This window comes from Patagioenas fasciata, chromosome 5, assembly GCF_037038585.1.
Source record: "Patagioenas fasciata isolate bPatFas1 chromosome 5, bPatFas1.hap1, whole genome shotgun sequence".
In the NCBI taxonomy this organism is placed as follows: domain Eukaryota; kingdom Metazoa; phylum Chordata; class Aves; order Columbiformes; family Columbidae; genus Patagioenas; species Patagioenas fasciata.
The window spans coordinates 33,018,324-33,039,821 of NC_092524.1; the positions used below are offsets into that span (position 1 = coordinate 33,018,324).

Consider the following 21,498-nt stretch of genomic DNA (forward strand, 5'->3'; position numbering starts at 1 on the left):
TGTATTTGCTATTTTTAAGGAGGGAGTAATTTACAGGTATATTTTTACCCATAAATATTTAAAAGCAAGTTCTCCAATTAAAATATTTTCTGTATGGATATAGTAAGGTTTTAATGTGCACACATGACAAGAAATATGGTGATACCTTGACAGGCATCTGAAAGACACCAACAGGCAGCAGACCTCTATGAAGAAAATATTTTACAACTACTAAAAAAATTTAAAAATCGATCCAAGTATTTGGTTACTTACACCCAGTTACACTTGGAATCACTGTAGACTTGACTATCACAATACAAGGCTGAATCTGTTTTCCTTTTCCATAACACTTTAAAATGCTGCTGCTAAGCATCAAGGAAGCACTTGCAAATGAACTCTGCTTTGAAAGTTTGACATAAAGCTATCATACCCAGCTTCTGTAAATATCAAACATGACTGTAAGCACTGAAACTTTACTGACAGCTAAACAGATTCAGTCCTATAGGTTGAGAAAAGTTTAAAAACTTATTAGACGGCTGATTGGGAAAAAAAAAATCTTATCAAAATAAACTTTACAGAACTGATTCTCACTGGCTGTTGTTTCATATGGGTATTTGTATGTTGTTACAGAAAATCCTTCAAATTCCTACACCTCTGAACACATCCCCACTGGAACACACTTGTTTCTATATTCTTGAAGACACAGTAATTTTAAGTATCTTTAACATGTACTTGATGTCTCAGCTAACACTAGCTGGGAAGCAGAATTACCAATATGCACAATTCATGCTAACATTTTAAAAACATATCATGTACTTTGATACACAAGGCAGTTTCCGTTAGCACGTATATGAGCTTAACAAAAGGAAGAGTCTTGCCGGGAGCCTTAAGATCTGCTGAAGTGCTCTTCACTCAGCCACTCAGTTACTGAAAAACTGCTGAGTTTGAGAAACTGCAAAAGGTGAGGTGTCTCTTCCCCACGAAAATTCTGGGAGGAAACAACAGGCAGTTAGCACCAGCTCCAGAAAAACTACCTGCCTTCTTTCAAGACAATTTTTCCATGAAGCCCCCATGCAAAACCCTTAGCCTCATTCACAAGACACACACATCTAAGGGCAGAGCTCTGAAAAGCACCACGGAGGGGTAGGAGGGGAACATTCACAACCCTCCATGCCTCCTGCAGCCCAAGCACCATGAGCACACGCAACCCGAGCTCTACACAATACAATGCAAAAATATGAACAAGGAAGGAGGTCAATGACTAAAGTGATATGGGGGCAGCCCCACTGCTGGAAGGTCAGAGAGATCAGCTACCATCCTGCCTAGTCTGGGGACCACCAAGGAGACTGTTAGATGCTTCCAAGTCGACCTTCAGGTTTATCTTTTCTTTATGATTATTTTATTCAGCATTTTTTAAGACACTGAGAATTATTGCAGTCCTATTGCTCAATTGCATGGTTATCAAAAATACTTCCATCTAGAGATGATGGACAGGCTGTAAATTCCACTGCTGGTTCACACACCACAGCCTGAGAACAAACACTGGTAAACCATATGAAAGCAAAAGATTTTTTTTTTTAATGATTTCTTTTTAAGCAAGCATTGGGGCGTAATCCATCAAATTGACAAGCTGTTGGATGCCCTTACTCCAGCTAAACTCATTGCTAACCCATCAAATAATCTGCTCATTTCCTTATGTCTCTACTTACTTGCAACTGAAACGTGACAGCCCAGGCTCTTAGCCGTTCTCCTGTTACTCCATCCTTTGCAGTTTGTGGCCATTTCCCCAATCACTGGCCTATCTACTCCTTTGATGTCTTCAAGTTCATAAATCTGAACTTCACAAAATAAGTTTAGTGCATTTTTTAAAAATTAAAAGTAATACTGTATGATTAGATCAAAATGCAAGTAAGAATTATACTTTTGAAACCAAAATAGTTTTGGTACAACTACAGAGTGTTCATGTAAAACAAGTGGAAAAAAAAGAAGCTCTGCAGTTTTTGTTGGATGCACTGAAATCAAACCTTTTGTCATATCCTCTCCTAGTTCAAGTTCCTTCACATAAATCATTCCCTATACTTCCACATCTGAAACACAGATCACTTGAAATACTATGAAATCCTTTTATATAAAATACAAGCAATTTGGTCACTAAGGCTTCAACTTTTTGTCACTAATGGGGTGTTTTGTTTGTGGTTTTGGGTTCTGTTGTTTTTTGTTTGTGGGTTTTGAGACAAAAGGGTAAAGTTTTCTGTGTTGGAGACTTCAATAATCTTGCTATTATTTGCTGGTTTTACCATCAAGAGGTTTATGCAGTAAGCCATCTCTATTTGTCATTCATTTCCTACACCGAAAGCCTGATAAGAATTTTAAAATTTGAATTATGCAGAAAGCAATAGAGGTTGCAACTGGCATTTTTATGGTACTGCTACTACGACTACCAAATTAATACACCTGCTTTCATAAAACCATGGACCAGCTCCCTTTCAAAGGACAGCTAGTACATATAGTCCATTTTTTTTTCCAGTTTTGAACAGTCTACAAACTGATTCTGATTTTTAGAGAAGCAAGTAACTCCGTAACTATTCTCTAGGCCACTTGGATGCTGTTTTTAGCTATGGGTGCTGCACAAACTGTTCAGTTTGATTATTTTTGTTACTTGCATTATAGTAGATGAAAATCCTTCCTATTAACAGATGAATACAAGGGGCTGTTTTTAGTACAAGATAAACAAACATTCTTCCATTCCCTTTCTGTGCAAAACTTAGTATAAAGAACAGCCACTATTCATTCAGTTTCATTGTGTTCATTCACACAATTCTGTCCAAACATTAGCGCATGTACAAAAACACAATTAGGAAGAAGTTGATAATGCAAGATAGGAATAAAAACAGAACAGAACCACAGACTTTTCAGTCCAAGTTTGGAAGCAGCACAATATCAATCCATTACCACCACAGTTCCCAAGACCTTCACATTCAGACCTGTCTTCCTTCTCACACCACAGCAAACTTTGACCATACTTGTCTCCTGCTCCTCACAGCTCAGCATCATTTTTCTGGCTTTCAGAAAAGATAAAACTAAGGGCTAAAGAGGAAAGAAGAGAAAACCCTTCTCCAGTGCATGCTGCATGTCCTCAGTAGGGACAACCTATCAAAGGAGTTGCTCTTTAATCAGATAAACACTATTATTTTCAAGAGACCACAATGGGGTCCTAATGGGAAGACTCTTCCACGAGAATATAGCAGCTGGGGAAACACAAGATACCTACATCACAACACACGCATGCAAAAGGAAATAATTATTGTACTACATGCAGTCTTAAATTTTAATAGCCATAATTCCATAGAATTCAATGTTTCATCTTAAAAGTCTCCTAAAATGTGCTGCAGCACATTCTTGAGAATTATTTTACAGTGGGAAAAGACACAGCTGTGTTCTCCCGGACTTTCATATTTTTCTGCACTGCGAAACAATGTCAATTGTATGTGTCTATAGTCTCGAGCTGTCTAAATGCCACCCCATTGATCTATTCAGCCTGTGTTAGGGACAAAACAGATATTGACATCTACGAGGCTCCCAAGGATCGAGCTGGGGCCGACACTGAGCCCGAGGCTGTGTTTTAACATTACAGCTCCAGCCCAGCTGACATCCTGCGACTGCCAGGAACAGGGAGACCGAATGCTCCCATCTCCTCCATTCCTCCTGTCTCTATTTCTGGCCTACAGTCATCTCCTCATATTACAAACACATTCAGCTTCCAAAGCAGTAGAAAACTAACCCAGTAATAAAATTTAAATCAGTCTCTTTTTGCTGAGATGATGCAGCAGATCATCTTATGGTGAGAACTAAGGAGAGGAACAGAAGAAAGAGGAGCAGAAACAAGACTTCAATCTTTCAGGGTCCTGCTTGCCCATAATGCAAACCCACCAGCTGTAATTCAAGTTTACAGACATTTTTGATAAACATTACCGTATCCTAAAGATTTTTAAGAATGTGTGTGTGCCTTCTAAGTCAGAGGATAAAAGGAAAAATATGACACATGCCTGTAGAAAAGTCATGGCTCAACCAAATTGAAATTAACCTGCATTACAACACTCAAAGGAATGCCTCCTTGTGAGGGCAAAACACATCTAAGAGTCAACGTACCCCACAAATTCCTGTTGCATAGCTATTTGTGAAGCTGTTTATTTCCCTGAAAATGTATGTTTCTAAACTGGGGAGAAAACTCTCACAATTCTTCTTAATCAAGCTGCAGCAAGCTCTATTATAGGCATGCATAGTCCTTTATCCACACACTGTACCATGTACTGCCAACACCATCTCAGCAGCTGCTGACTATTGCTGATCTCATTATGAGTTTCAAAACAAAGTTGAGACAAAACACAATGTCTCAGGAACTGAAGAAAACACACAACAAAACAATCAACAAAAAACAAACAAACAAAAAAAAACACCACACAAAAAAACCAACCCAGTCTTTCTAGAAGCTCTGAAGACTGGTCTTCACAGTATTCATATGTAAGGAAGCAAACACACAGTTCTTCGGCAATCCTGGTAAACCCCTACTTCCACAATTCCATCTTAATAAAGGATCTAAGTGCAAATGAAGATCTCCCTGGGTGCTTATCTTCATATACCCAGATATTTGCACAGATCTGGTTAGCGGTACTCCTGTGATGATCTAACTCCTTCTGACACTGCTGGCAACTTAAGCAAGCAGCTCAAGTCCCTCCCCTTTCCTCCTGCTCAAAATTTCTAAACCAGAAAAATAAATCAATCCCATAACTCTTCTCCAAAATGGCTCTTGCAATACAGAATGGAGCTTTTGGCTTTCATTCCAGTACTTACTCCCAAAACACAGCTGTAAAGTATAAAAAACTATTAATAATGTTTTGATATAAGACAGCTCACCCAGACACTACACAGGACAGATTTACTATTTTCATCATTAAACAAAACATTCAGAAATCTCCGGAGACTTGTTTTTCACAAATGTTGACAGAGACAAGTATTGCTTTTATTATCACTCTCTAAAGCTCATAATAGAAGTGTACCATTCATTTCAAATGACCAAAACAAAATTCCCTGAGCACTGATCATTATTATTATTCTCAATTATGAATCATGAAAACTATATTATGTACTAAAACCATCCGGTTTTTAAACTGTACAGACTTCTCTGCACACCCACATTCCCTTTAATACATTCAATTGATTCATATAATTATGTCCATAGAGAAGACTTCCACTTACAGAAAGATGGTTCCTCTTGGAAATATCACAGGCATTTGAAGAAGGGCACAGGAAATCTCTCTTCAAATACAGAGCATCTGGTAAAATAGAGACAAAACCAAACAAAATATAGAGATAAAATGTTCTTGTTCAGATGTAAGTAATTCAAGATCTAGATAGCCAAAGAGTCAGAGAATAATATCCCTTAAAAAAGAACCTTCTGCTGAGAGCATCTGCCACAAAAATCTCAGCAGTATCAAACAGCAGCACTTTCACAGAAGAAACATACAAGCCATCCAGCACTTTTTAAAACCGAACAAGTAATTATCTGCATTTTGCCTATCTTCAGGAACATCCTTTTGCTACTCATTCCTGCTCACTGCTTATAAATCAACTCCTCCCACCTTTCCTAGCCCTGTTCCCTCCTCCTTCTTTCCCTTTTTTCTTTTAAACAGTCTCTGACTCTTACAGTCTCTCCTTCTTCCCCTCGGAGTGCCCGGCCCTCTGTCTCCCAGCCCAGTATCATCATCTTCCGTTCCTCAGCCCCCTGGTATGTGAATCACAATTGTCTCCTCCCTCGGCTCTGCACTGGATGCCAGCACAGACAGCACCACCAGTACCGAACAGATTGTCCCTGCGCTCTCAGTTTGGAGACCTACAGCTCAGAGAGGCCCGTATTTCAGAGGAAGGTGATGCAAGGAGAAGACCACTTGGGCATAGCAGCCACACAGCAGGGAAAGCTCAGGAGCCCCGCCAGCCCCCGCAATGTGCTATAAACCATGAGTGAAGCAAATGAGGCAAGCCTAGCTGCCAGGACAGTAAACCTGAACTGAGTGTGTGAAATGTGTCCAAGTTAAATGTCTTTGACAAAAAGTACGTAAAAGGCAACAGCTCTTTCACAGAACAACAGCCCCTCTCTAAGTTCCAAGTGATGGGACTGCTAGAGCTGCTTATCTAAATAACTGCAGATCAAGCTAAACAAAACACTTTTTGTTTTTTCCCTGCACTGCAGGTCCCAGGGCGCTGACCAATGAGTCAAGATGGCACTAACATTTTCAGAAGGGCATTTAAGGCAAACCATCACCACTGCAGCCTTGCCACAAACCTCAGCAGATTAAGGACTGACTAATGAGCAACTCTGCCTTCTGTTCAGCAGGGCAGGAGAGGGCAACAGCTGGAGGCAGCCAAATGAAGAGATGCTACCATCAGTCATCAGGCAAAGTCACTCAGAAAAGGATCGTTTTTTATTAGTAAAAAAATCTTGAGCAAACCCTGACATAACAATTTCCAGAGCTAGACTGTACAGCTTCATACTATATGAGACACTTATCTAAATGCATCAGAACCTGTGCTGCAACACAGCCCACCATGAAATATTTGATTAGCTGAACTAAGCAAGGCACTTAAGAGATGCCCCCTGTACTTAACAGGGCAATACAAGCACATGTGCTGTGCACAGTTCAGACTTCACACACCCACCCTCTCTCACAATTCTTGATGAAAGACTCTGGAACAACCATAAAACCAGCAGACGATAGAAGCCAGGACCACCCCTTCCAAACGGGGCACCAGCTTAAAAGCATTCAGTATAACAACATGTAGGCCAAACTCAAGGATATTCTCTTTATTTTTTTTTTTTTCCATTTGCAACTTCTATTGGATAAGCTGCCTACTTTATTCTCTGATGGGTTTACCAGCTGAGGTTTTTGGTTTAGCTTTTTAAGTCTTCTTGGGACTTTAAAGAAAACAGAATTATTATAACTACAATTTGAGTAGCAAACAACAATTGTACACAAGTAACATTAATTCCACTAGAGCTGAAGAAACAACATAAATAGAAAAAGTGACCTTCACTCAAAACTGTAATATTTTCCTAAGGTCAGTAACATAACTCTGTTTATTTAGGACTTGCAATTTTATTTTTAGCAAATACCCATACATTTTCTCTCCCATTAAAAAAGGCAAACTAATGTAAAACTCTGCTGCACAACTACATTTTCAGTCCTCCAGCCATTTGGAATTATTTTCTACTTGTTTTGCACTTAAAATGCCTTCCCAGACACAACAGATTAAACAGAAGCCCATGCATCAAGTAGAAGTTATCAGAAAACCTACATGGAAGAGAAAATACTAACCCAGATTGAATTTGCATCTGTTTGTCTTCTGTTGCTCTTTAATGACTTGATTTTACCACTACGGCATATTTCACAGAATTAAATAAAGCAAGAGATACGGTATCTTCTTGGAATAGGGTTTTTTTAGTGTGCTGTTTGAGTGGTGTAATTGGCAGGACCAGCAAAGGCTGTTCAATACTGGTTCAGTAATTCACAGAAGAGATTTGTCAAACAGCAACCATTTAGGAGAAGAATCAGTAGAGATTTCTAGATATTTTCCAGTCACCATGGCTTCAGCTTTCAGAACACATAGTTGTGTTACAGATAATTGAGCAGACTTTTTGAATCATGGTGCTTTACTATATGGTTCCAGTCATCACATGTGGGAAACCAATCAGCCAGGCAGGCCCAAGATCTGTATCACAGTTTAACCAGCAATACTGCATGTTCCTGAAGTTACAGCAAGTCTGCTCAAATGACAGATATAGTACAAGAAAAATAGTCACACAGGCCACTCATTTTTCTGGCTTTTTTTTAATCTTTGCAAGCCAAGAACCTCCTTCTTCGCACTTTGTTATACCGCTCTGACTCAGGCAAGAAGACCTTTAAGTCAATCTTGCCCAGATCGGAACTGCAGAAAAACATTATACATGCAAGTAGGTGGTTAGCCATACAAACACAGTATTACTTATTCCCTTCAAGTCTTCCTGAGTGAAATACCAGCCCAACAAGGCTATGCAAGATAGTTTTGGGGCTGGTAGGCTACAAATCACACTCACGTACAACAAAAAAAGAGGACTGTTATATTTTAATTTCGAAAAATACCAACACTGCTCTCAAATCCATTAAGAATCAGCTACTTAATGGTGGCTTTTCAATAGCAGGCTGGGTGGGACAGACCACATTGAGTCTGGATCTCACCCAGGCCATCAAGGCCTATGGATACAACTAAACTTGTGGTGGCACATGGTATCACCAACCAATTTTAGAATCTGGTCTATATGAATAGGGACCTCAACACCCTCGAGCTCCACAAGGAAGCAGCAAGAAAGTTAGGAAAGGTAACATTGAAAATAGATTCTCCTTTAAAAAAAAAAAAAAATCTGATTTTTGAATTACAATAATTAACACAGTTTAATCCAGTCACTTACAATAATGTGTACTTGAGTATATAAATAACTAGTCTAATTTCTAAACTATTAACTGATCTGCTTTGAGAACTACTAAAACACAGGAGATCCCAGAGTAATATGGAATAAGGTACATGTCCTTCAACAGTAGTGAAATGGGAAAGTACTTAAGAAGTAGTAAGACAAAAAACCAGAATTCTGATGCTTAGGAAGACTTGGATATATTGCTGGGAAAAAAGTGGGGTAAAAATCTTTTTAAGTTAGAGGAGAAAGATAAATTACAGTCAGGAAGCCACATTGAACCACTATAATATTCTCCCTTGGGTAAATATCTTAAAGCAGCAGGTGTAGTTTATGTAAATGATGCTTCTGACACTGTTCAGTGCGACCTGGAGGCCACAGATCCAAAATAATTAGCATAGATAAGCATAACTACTGGAAAATTTGCTTTCAGAGAACTAAAGCTGTGGCTCAGTGTAAAAAACTGAAAGCATTTCAGGTCAGTCCAGCTAGAACCTGTATTTTCATTATTAATTTGAGTGACCAGAGTCATCCTTGAAGAATCTGCAAATGCCACAAAACTGGGGGGGAAGGAGTTACAAGGAGTATGGAAGAGGCAATCCCCATTCCAGGTGAGCTTGAGAAATCGGAGATTCTAAAGCCAATCAGAGAGAAGCCCGTGCAGGTAGGTGAAAGCAAAACTAAATGCTTTAAGTCTGAAAGAGAAGATTAAAGTAATTATCCTCTCCACAGAATTAGCCATCTAAAGAGTAATAAAGCAGAAAAGAACCTGTCATAAACCTGATGTTGCTCTGAAAAGCCAAATATTCTGGAAGGTATGAAAGTGTTTAAAGTTTACTCAACACCATTGTCCTAGCTTTGAAATATCACACATAGCTGGCTTTGAAATATCACATATTCTTAGGACTAGATCCTAAAGTCTGGTTTTAAGGTTATTAAAAATACACAGTTCCTGAAAACAAAAACTCATCTTCTTAATACAGTTATGTATATTTAGTTTTCTAAGAGGTGTTTAGAGTAAAAAAAAAAAAAGTGGTCTTCATGCATAAACTCATTTTTTAACTTATTTTAAGCAACAGTGCACACAAACAGATTTATCTTCCCCTTCAACTCCCCTCCTCAAATAGAAAAATTCCTTCCAACTTTAGTCTCCTCTTTTCTTGGTCGTCTTCATAGCTGGAACACCAAGCCCAAACCCTCAAGGCTTGGTTCTGTTTGGAAAAAGGAAGAGAAAGGTGTCAGTTCTCTATGGCTTACCAAAGGATAAGGAAGAAAATGTTTCATTTTTGCCATAATGGAATTATGGTGAAAAAAGTGTCTGACAGGAAACAGCAGAACCAGTAACTGTAGTTCTTTGGCTGTAAGAGACACAGCAGCTTTTGTAGGACCTCAAAATTTTTCTAATGGTGATGTTTGTTGACACATTCTGCACCAGAATTTCAAAGCATGTATTAGTACAGTCTTGCAATTTCCTACATGCACAGTAAAGCCCTAGGGGTCTGAAGAGGTTTCTCACATTGACTTGCTTCAGAACTTGTTCATCTAATGGAAAGGCTAAATCTCCATTTTCATTTAATAGGTAAAATTAGAAAAGAGCTTAAATCCCGATTATATAAAAACATTAGAAGGTCAGCCACAATCCTCTTTACTCTACAGATGAACAATTCCAGAAACGACCTCAGTGCACCAAGGCCATTTTGTTCACTCTCGGGGCTCCTATGGGCTGCAGGTATGTCACTAGAGAAATGCAAAGCCATATTATTTGGTGAACATGGAGTAACAGCAAAAAAAGGTAAAAAACAGTAAAAAATGCAGTAGGCATGCCTTTGGGTCTATCAGTAGAGGTATTATTTAATTGTGGCAAGCATGAATACAGGGGCCCACACCCTCGAAAATTTTACATGCTGAAATGATTCACAGATCTGAAGTACCCACTGTTAAATGACTCTACCAAGCAGATAATCACATATGATAACCAGATCCATTACCAATACTACCTGGCACTTCTGAATTTCTTGCAGAACTCATTACACTGAAGGCTATGAAGCTATCTGTACCCATTAATTAATAACACACCACCACAACCAATAACCACCCCATCGACAGCATTAGGAATCTTTCCTGAAAAGAACACCGGTCCTTTGTCACACCAATGAATGAAATTTCTACACTGAGTAGTAAATGCAGTACTGCTCTTCTGAAGTTACAAAAAACCATAGCAGAATGAAAGGGCAAAAGCCTAAAGCAGCAAACCTGTATTATGTTCCTCTATTTGCATCTGTTGCTGTGCTCTGTCAGAGGCAGCACTTCTGAGCTAGAAGGAACTTGGACTTGACCAAATACTACAAGCTAACTGAAACACTGGATTTCTGGATGAAAGACAGCAGTTAATATTTTCATGTATGATAAAATGCATCCAGTTTGTCCAAATATTTAAAGTTCTCTTTCGAGTATCTTTTATATATCTAAAAAGACAGTGATGAGCCTCAACGTTCCTTTCTACATCCAAGCTATTTTAATAAAAGCAAAGCTAAAAAACCCAGAGTAGCCTTAACTAATGAAGAAACGCCAACTGCTTTGCAGAATAATCCAAGAGGGAGCTCTTGGTTTGCAACTAAACTCCGTAGCAGAAATATTACATAGCCATTGCCTTTACCTGCTCTTTTGTCTCAAATTTCCAGCCCTATTAAACTGACCACTGCTTCCCTTTTATAGTCAAGGACAGATGCCAAGATGTAAAGATTTGCAAGGAACACACACCTCTCCTCCTTCCCTCCCTCACAGTTGAGTATGTAAATGTTTAAAGAATGCTATAAACTTATGATTCTAAATTAATCCCAGCTGGGAAGGCACTCAGCCTCCAGTCATTTTGCAGCTCATCCTCTTTCCAAACAACCTCCTCCCAGGAGTCACTTCTTTTCAGAGAGGCTAAAGCAGCAGTTTCACCTTCTCAAGGAAGGGTGAGCTAGTTTGCAACTTCAACCTTTCTCCTCAGTCAGCCTCTACAAAAAGGGGAAGTTATGCTGGAGAAAATAAATGCCTGAAAGTAGTAGAGAAATTAAAGGAAGAACAGAGGTAAGAAAATAAAAGAAGAGCACAAAGGAGAAATAATAAATTTGTGGTTTGAATCATAGACTGGTTTGGGTTGGAAGGTCTTCTAGTCCAACCCCCCTGCCATGGGCAGAGACACCTTCCACTAGAACAAGTGGCTCAAAGCCCCATCCAACCTGGCCCTGAACACTTTCAGAGATGGGGCATCCACAGCTTCTCTGGGCAACCTGTTCCAGTGCCTCACAACCTCCATGGTGAAGATTTTCTCATATCTAATCTAAATCTACCCTCTTTCAGTTTAAAGCCATTGTCCCTTGTCCTATCACCACATGCCCTTGTAAAAAGTCTCTCTCCAGCTTTGTTGTAGGCTCTATTTAGGTTCTGAAAGGTCACAATATGGTCTCCCAGAGCCTTCTCCAGGCTGAACCACCCCAAATCTCTCAGCCTGTCCTCACAGCAGAGCTGTTCCAGCCCTCTGATCATCTTTGTGGCCTCCTCTGGACTCATTCCAACAGGTCTGTGCCCTTCTTATGTTGGGGGCCCCAGAAGCGAACACAGGACTCCAGGTGGGGTGTCATGAGAGTAGAGTAAAGGGGTAGAATCACCTCCCTCCATCTGCTGGTCATGCTTTTTTTGATGCAGCCCAGGACACATTTAGCTCTTTGGGCTGCAAGTGCACATTGCTGGCTCATGCCGAGTTTCTCATCAACCAACAGCCCCAAATCCTTCTCCCCAGGACTGCTTTCAGTCCATTCTCTGTCCAGCCTGTATTTGTCCTTGGGATTGCCTGACCCATGTGCAGGACCTCGCACTTGGCCTTGTTGAACTTCATGAGGTTTGCACAGGCCCACCCCTCAAGCCTGTCAAGGTCCCTCTGGATGGCATCCCTTCCCTCCAGTGTGTCTCCTGCACTACACAGCTTGGTGTCATCGGCAAACTTGCTGAGGGTGCACTCAGTGCCACTGTCCATGTCACCAACAAGGATGTTAAACAGCACCAATCCCTGAGGAACACCACTTGTTCAAGCAATGATTATTCAGTGCTTTCTCATATTCTGAAGAGTTGTATCTGTATTACTACACATACACACACCTCTCTAGGCTATGGGCTTTACAAACACATTACCAAGTGCACAGCAGCATGAGTAAGCGAGAACAGCAGTGGCTGTTCCCCTAAGGTATGACTGTCACACAAAGAAATCAAGGTTTCCAGGAGCCACACTACACCAATACCAACAAGTCTGGTCACAAAAAAAAAAAAAAAAAAAAAAAAAGGAAAAAGAGACAGAAAAAAAAAAAAGAAAGGAAAAAAGTCTTCTCCAGCATGTCTTGTGTCACAGCTACACAACCAGAAGCATCCAAACAATTCCAACTGTGCAGGGCCCAGTAAACAGCTTGGCTCAACAACCAGCTGAGAAAGCAGTTTTCCTGTCTTCATTTTGTGTGGATACTGAGCAGAGGACCCAAAGGCATCAAATGCTGGCCAGGCCAGCACCACTCTAGACACTCAGCCTCACAAAACATCCAGTGATGTAGATGAAGAAGAGGGCCATCCTCACATGATCTGGGAAGGTCTCCACTCACACACAGAATACCCAACAAAAATAAAACAAAAAAAATCTACTATACTACATCCCAATTTAATTCTACCCAACCAATTTCTCATTTTTAAAAGACTTTGCCACCCTGGGCTTGCCAGTTGATAGAAAAGTATCCTCTTGCATATTTTCTAATATACACAGATGCAAAAACTTAACTTAATGAGATTTATTGAGAAATCTTTCTATTGGAGATGGACATGCATGGGAGAGATTACAGTCCAAATATATTAAGACATTCAGCTTACTTCTGGAAAAGTACCATACAGAAAGCCAAAGCTGAGTTTTCAACTACCCTTATGAGTTAGAAAATTGCACGCAACTTCTGCAAATTACAAGCTTCCTTTGTTTTGTTTTGTTTTTTTTAAATAATACTCAGTGAAATGAAATATTAGCAGTGTTAAAGGTCAATATAATAAATAGCATAGCTTTGAGGTACTGAAGAACTGTATATTACTACCAAGCCTTCACATACAGAAATGATGGAATGAACTGATGACAAATTCATCTTAACACATACACAGCAAAAGACTGAAGAGACCAACATGCTAAAAAACCAATACAAATTAAGATTAACTGGAAGCACTATTTATTAACTGCATTACTACTAATGCTAAAAAAGATGAAGAGTCCCTTTTTAAAACAAGTCACATGGAAAAGATGAGAGGCAGCGGGAACGGGAAATTTTTCACACTGAGAACAATCAGCCATTGGAATAATCTCCTCAGGGAAGTGGTGAATTCTTCAACACTGGACACTAATAAGATTCAAATGGACAGGGTGCTGGGCCATTTTGTCTACGCTGTGTTTTTGCCAAGAAAGGTTGGACCAGATGATCCTTTATTTCCCTTCCAACCTGTTATTCTATGATAAAGCAAAAGCTATACTGCATCATCCACATTATGTTGTGTATATACATGTATGCTATGTTATATACATAAAAAGACATGACTAATGCCTCATGCTGATGGGATCTGTAAAGCTATTATCACACTGTCTAGTAGAAACTGATCTTTATCTTTCATCAAATGGAGCAGAGTGAAGTTGCGGTCTTGCATTATGCATAAGCAGTGAGTACAATTAGACTGAAAAGTAAGCTGGTCTCTGATCTCAAGTGGAAAGTGTGAACTGATCTTCATAGGAGACAGCTCTGCACACTACTCCAATTTACTAGTTAGCTGCCTGGAATCTGTGTACGCAATAGAAAACTTACAACACGTAGTTGTGGCTAATCTGATGCAATCCGTTAATGTTTAAACAAGCAAGAATATCAAATAAGAGCGCAAAGCAGTTATGTTACTTTGTTTGGCACAGAGAAACTGCAATTAGTTCTTGATTTTACAGTTCAAGAAGAATGCTGAAAAACTGGAGAAAAAAAAATAAAATGCCTTTAGGAAGAACACAAAGAGAAAGGAAGAATTTCATCTCTCATCAAGCAGAAATATTAAAATCACCAGTGACTGGGAACTACCTCTAAGCAAATTCAGGCTAGAAGTGAGGTTTCCTTCATTTTCATATACGTAGAAACATTTAAGAATTGCTCATTTCCAAATTCCCATGAATGTTTTAATTGAAACTGGATGGTTTCCAAATAAATGCTGTATTTACCTTGGTCTACCTATTCTGAAGCACAAATTTAGGAAATCTAATGGTCAGTGTTGTAATAGTAGCAGTTGCACATTTCTCAAAACATTCTACAAAGGAACCAAGCATTTTCCCTCAACAGCTGAAAAACAAAGCAGAGAAATAACACTAATAGTCAAGGGCAAGACAGGCATGAAGTTCACATTTCCCAGTTGCAGTTTTGCTACTCTGTGGTCCCTTCTGTTTTGTTTTTTCGAGGGTTGTTTATTTATTTATTTTTGGACAGTAGTGGGTTAGTTTTTTGGGGAGAGATGAAGCAGGTGGTTTTATTGGTTTGTGATTTTGTTAGGGTTTTTTGTTTGTTTGTCGGTTAGTTTTGGTTTTGTTTCTTTGCAGTTTTCTTTGTTTTATTTTCTGGTTTTGGCTCACAGAATCACAGAATGTTAGGGATTGGAAGGGACCTCAAAAGATCATCTAGTCCAATCCCCCTCACTGGAGCAGGAACACCCAGATGAGGTTACACAGGAAGGCATCCAGGTGGGTTTTGAATGTCTCCAGAGGAGGAGACTCTGCAACCTCCCCTGGGCAGCCTGTTCCAGTGTTCTGTCACCCTCACTGAGAAGATTCTTCTCATATTTAACTGGAACCTCCTGTGTTCCAGTTTGTACCCACTGCCCTTTGTCCTTGGTTGTCACTGAAAAGAGCCTGGCTCCATCCTCACGACACTCACCCTTTACATATTTGTAAACATTAATGAGGTCACGCCCAGTCTCCTCCAAGCTAAAGAGACCCAGCTCCCTCAGCCTTTCCTCATAAGGGAGATGGTCCACTCCCTTAACCATCTTAGTTGCCCTGCCCTGGACTCTCTCCAGCAGTTCCCTGTCCTTCTTGAACTGAGGGGTCCAGAACTGGACACAATATTCCAGATGTGGCCTCACCAGGGCAGAGTAGAGGGGAAGGAGAACCTCTCTCGACCTTCTAATACACCCCAGAATGCCATTGGCCTTCTTGGCCACAAGGGCACAGTGCTTGCTCATGGTCATCCTGCTGTCCACCAGGACCCCAGGTTCCTTTTCCCTACACTGCTCTCCAACAGGTTATTCCCCAAATTATACTGGAACCTGGGGTTGTTCCTACGCAGATACAAGACTTGTCCTTGTTATATTTCATTAAATATTTCCCCGCCCAACTCTCCAGCCTGTCCAGGTCTCGCTGGATGGCAGCACAGCCTTCTGGCATGTCAGCCTCTCCTCCCAGCTTGGTTTCATCAGCAAACTTGCTGACAGTGCACTTTAGTCCCTCATTCAAGTGGTTGATGAATATATTGAATAGTATCGGTTCCAGTACCAACCCTTGAGGCACTCCACTAGATACAGGCCTCCAACTAGACTCCTCCCCATTGACCACAACTGGTTCATTTCCTTTTAAATTCAGTCCAGGAACTTACTTTTTTTTACTGCTTCACAGATTCCAGTTCTGTTCAGTGTCACAGATTTAATTGTCAATTCTTATTAGTAACTTGCAACAATGAAAAATACTCTAACTGTAGAAATCTGTTGCTATTAAATTTAAGAAGCACAGCACACTGTACTTTAGCAATACACAAGCTGAGCCATGCAGATACTCAAAATACCACAGCTGCTCATTCTTCACTAGCCATTCCCATAAAACGTTAAAATTACAGGATCAACTACAGAAAACATCTTGTTTGTTAATCACTGTACATTTGTAATCATACGTAGTACAAAGTACATATTTGCTAGTTCTAAATTATACTACATTCCAGATTTTAAAGGTAAAACCAGGAGAAATTAATACATAGAATAATAATAAATACACGTATTTAATCTACCAACAGCTCTCCACTTTTATGCAAGCTACAGACCCAGTAATGTCAGATTTACAAAGCCCACTCGATTTCCAGAGGATAGGATTGCAGTGATTAAGCACCCAGATTTCTTGACAGCCTCAAACAGGCTATGCTAAAATCCATGCTGTTAAATCCTTGCAATCTTTTTTAATCCAGGCTAGCTAGATTAAAGCTATCTTGGGTGTGTCCTAGCCATTCTGAAATCAGGAAGTCTGCACACATAGTGTACGTACCCTCAGTGTTGGTCTGTGTAGTCAACAGAAGCTGGTAACAGAAAAAAGCATGGACTATTACACTCCATAGCACTAAGTCTTCAGTCATTCCCGACTAAGAAAACAGCAATCAAAGCATAAAACCCTGGCCATCTTATGGGCAACCCAAAAATTCACGAGATCCAGGCTCTCATTCACTCATATACACTTAGTTTCTGAATATGCAGTTCTTTCAGCCTCACACACAATGAAATGGAAGCGAGACTTTCCTCATGAACACCCATTTCCTATTACAATGAACATATTCAGCTATTAAGAACATTATCCAGTTCTGTTGAAAGGTCCAATTGCAATTCTCCAGTTCTAGCATATACCAATCTCTGAACCATAACATGCCAACTTCTGGTAATTCACAGCACTGCTTTTAAACAAAGAAGGCAAAAAATATACTAAGCACTTTTTATTTCTTTTCTATTTAAAGATAACTGCAGTTATCACTGCACTATCAGAGCACAAGAACATTACAAAAGGCAACTGCTAACTTGGAAGCATCCACACATCCGCTGTTCCCTTTCTCTCTCAGGCACATGTGTGCGTATGCACATGCATGCATGCAAAATATATACATACACTCCTCAAACACCACCTCAGGAGGCCAAGGCTGTAAGCACTAATTGCAGAGGTTTTTCCTAACTTTCTTCTGACTCCTCAGGGAAACAGCTTGAAGTAAAGACCTACACAATCCTAATAGCAGAAACCCTTTGCACTATCACCAACTAAATATTGGGGAAATTTCTGAGAAAAATTACAACCTGCAAAATGTAAGAAAGTGATACAACTCTGTACGTCTCCTGGTCATTCGTAGGAACCGTACCCATACAGCTGCCATCTCCCATTACAGGGAACACACCACCACATACCATGTCCCTGTGAAAGAGCAAGAATCACTGAGGCAAAACCTTTCCCACTGCAGCCCTACACCACACTACCAGGACTTATTACCAATGATAAATGAAGCCAAAGGGGTTCAACCTGTCAACAGGTTCCAGTATAGGTTGGGAAATTACATATTAGAGAGCAGTGTAGGGCAAAGGGACCTGGGGATCCTGGTGGACAACAGGATGACCATGAGCCAGCACTGTGCCCTTGTGGCCAGGAAGGCCAAAGGCATCCTCGGATGTATTACAAGGGGGGTGGTCAGTAGATCGAGAGAGGTTCTCCTTCCCTTCTACTCCGCCCTGGTGAGACCCCATCTGGTATATTGTGTCCAGTTCTGGGCCCCTCAGTTCCAGAAGGACAGGGAACTGCTGGAGAGGGTCCAGCATAGGGCAACAAAGATGATTAAGGGAGCAGACCACCTCCCTTATGAAGAAAGGCTGAGGGAGCTGGGTCTCTTTAGTTTGGAGAAGAGGAGACTGAGGGGTGACCTTATTAATGTTTACAAATATATAAAGGGTGAGTGTCACGAGGATGGAGCCAGGCTCTTCTCAGTGACATCCAATGATAGGACAAGGAGTAATGGGATCAAGCTGGAACACAAGAGGTTCCACTTAAATTTGAGAAAAAACAACTTCTCAGTGAGGGTGACAGAGCACTGGAACAGGCTGCCCAGGGGAGGTTGTGGAGTCTCCTTCCCTGGAGACATTCAAAGCCCGCCTGGACACATTCCTGTGTGATCTCACCTAGGCATTCCTGCTCCAGCAGAGGGATTGCACTAGATGATCTTTCGAGGTCCTTTCCAATCCCAAATATACTGTGATACTGACAAAACCAGTAGCTTTAAATGCTATCCTACAATATATAACTTATGGTCAACATCAGCCATGTAGGGACAGAGACTATCCATTTCTCTTCCCTCCCCCAAGCTGTCCTGTTAAGTGCAGGTCAAGGAGAAATAAGTACTCCCAGGTTAAGTTGTATACAGAATTTTACAAGTTTTATTATTTCCATATTAACAGAAGAATGTGGGAAATCTAACAAAAATAAGTTTATGCTGCTCAATGTCTTGCACCTCAATAACTTCACAAATCCAATTAGATTCTGTATTTGAAATACAAGCAAAAATCAGCTTTACTGGGTATGTTACTAATTCTAAAAAAGCTACCTGTTAACATGGACATACTTTACTAGAACATTTAACTCCCAACTGTAAAACTTGCTCATGAATTTCAGTAAACAAGACTGAGCCTTTAAAGACCATGAGTTTATGAGCTCATAAACAACCAGAACTGTTACTAGTGTAACAAATTAAAATTTAAATACAACTTTGTATCGGTAGATTTGTTACAAGCTACAATTCAATGATTTAAAAAATTTCACTAGGAAAAATTTCCATTAGTGAACAAAAATTGCATGTCTATAATAAAAAGGAACTTACCACCTTCAGTAAGCATTTTAGTGACATAACATGGTGACAGCATTGTTGACAGAGTTAGTTTGGTTACTTGGACATACTTTCCATAAAGTATTCAACAAAAACTGTGCAATCCAAACATAGCAGCAAGAAAGTGGGGGGAATGTTCACTTACTTTCCACTAGTAAGTCAATAGCTAAAAGACTTCTTTACTTTATCACTCAAGACAGCCCTTTTTCACTGTCCCTGCCCCACTAGACAGTGTTTAGGATCAAAATGTGTCTCTTGGAACCACAAGCTTCCAAATCAAATTGAAGCAATCTTTCATATTTTGTGATAAGAGATGGATGCAACATTTTTTTTTCCTCTGCCTTTAACTTTGAAAACTATATATCAAAGAAAACCACAACAATTGCATGTAAAAATCAACACTAAAGATGGCGCCAAGTGAAAAAGTAAGATGATTCAAGGGGAAAGCTAAAACAATTAAAATATCCTTTTCCAGGGGCTGCTGTAGATCTGCAAATATGTTTGTTTCCAATATACATGTCCTCTGAAGGGAAGGTTTTGTTGCTACAACAAATCAAACCTCAGAGGCTAAGTAGTCCTCTGCTGACACAATACAGCTCTGCTGACAGCATTTCGGAAGAACAGATTTAAATTGCCACTTTTGATACAACAACATTGTCCAAAACAACTGCAACAACAACTGCAGGGCAGATTCTAACAAACAAGAAACTTATTTGTTTCTTTAGACATCCCACAGACAGAGGAAATGATGTTAGAAGGGAGGGTTTTTTCTTTAGAAGCAATGTTTATTAAATTGCTTGTCACTTCCAGACTGGGCTTCTTTCACATATTTTACATCCATAGCTTTCAATATTCATTAATAAACAGATCGTTAACATCTGTTTAGCAGATGGGGCTGTGTTTTTACTGTCTGGTTGCAAGTTAGCTTAAACCGATCTGAGTTCGGCTCTCAACGCTGTTCTACATGCAGTCCCTGGCAAGTAGCTGGTCACCTCCCTTCAGACAGCACTACAGTTTGCACAACACATTGAGTTAAGTCGTGAAACCATTTCATCTGAAATCTAACCCAGCCCTGTCTGCCTTTGCAAAACCAATACCACAGCTCCCCATCCCTTCTCCCCGCAAGCCCCAAAAACCACACACACTCCAATTTTCCAACCTTCCTGATATGCCCTCTTGAACCAGGTCCTAACCCACCCGCAAAGGACTTGCATTGACACCAGTCAGAGGACAAGCCTGCACAGGCAGAACGGCAGCACCTCACACTTGCAGCCTCCTTTTTATCTTTTCATAAACTCCCTTAAAGTACATTGTATATCTCTCTCCTTTCACAGAGAGATCATGTATTAAATAAAAGCCAGTCCTTTTCAAGAATCAGGCACATCCAGAATAATCATCCCTTTCTTCCCTACAACACAAGTTTCATTTCACAAGTAGATTAAAAGAAACCACCTACAGGAACAACTGTGTTTTAGAAAAACGTAACAAAACCAGGCATCCTGTCACAACCTGAACAGAGTTCAACCTGCTTTTAGGAACACTTCTACAAATACCGAGTAGAAAGCAGGAGGGAGTAGCCACCTAGTCCCCTTGCATTTCTCTCTTGAGAAACCTCTCAGATACAGAGGATGCATTTGGCAACAGACTGGGATACAGTCTGGCACTCGGCAGCAGCAAGCCTGCCCTGTAAACCATCCTGGTGGAGACTACCCCTTCTGCTCTGCGTAAACCACTATGTGCTACCAGCAGTCACAAAGACAATTCTGCTTCCACAGCATCCAAAGGGTGACTGCCAGATGATACAGAAAGGGGAGCCCATACTCTTACCTATCCACATTCCTGAGAAGGCAGGCACATGCAGCTCTAGCAAAAACTACCGGTGGCTGTCACAACCAGCTTCAGATGAATCACAGCATGGTGAAACCTAGAAGCAGAAAGACCATGGATATGAATGGGAAATGAATGGCTGAAATCTTTTTCAAAAGGTAAAGGGCATTGTCAAAACTCTGCTTTTAGGAGGCCAGAAAGCAACACTGAAGAGTTATAAAACTCTGAACCTATTAAGTTTTTACAGTTAACTTACTCATCTGAGAGAGCCCGCATGAGAAGTTTCTCACTATAACAATCCCAACCTTTCTTTACCTCCTTTTTTCTGAATCAAGTTATTTTCTTTCAGAACACATTCTGCCAGGCATTTGGAGATGAAAAAAACCATTTGGTTACACCTGAAACGGGACATTTAGCAGCACTGTGGCCTACTTGCTTCCTCACTATTCAACATAAAGCCCATCACACACATCAAACACCAGGAAGAGCAGGAGT

General features: G+C 40.2%; 1 protein-coding gene across 13 annotated transcripts in view; it reads right to left on the minus strand.

Annotated features, from left to right (window-relative positions):
* Nucleotides 1–21,498, minus strand: part of SIPA1L1 (signal induced proliferation associated 1 like 1) — a 217,722-nt gene that overhangs the window by 124,304 nt on the left and 71,920 nt on the right. For 7 of the 13 annotated variants that reach the window (XM_065840106.2, XM_065840094.2, XM_071809271.1 and 4 more), the window contains 2 exons: nucleotides 21,004–21,100; nucleotides 5,236–5,312 (listed from right to left, as the gene is read on the minus strand). The exons of 2 other annotated variants lie outside the window; for them this stretch is intronic. The gene's annotated coding sequence lies outside the window, so the exon portion shown is untranslated. The remainder of the gene's footprint in view (nucleotides 1–5,235; nucleotides 5,313–21,003; nucleotides 21,101–21,498) is intronic. 4 more of the 13 variants (XM_065840096.2, XM_065840100.2, XM_071809273.1 and 1 more) reach the window with 2 other exon arrangements.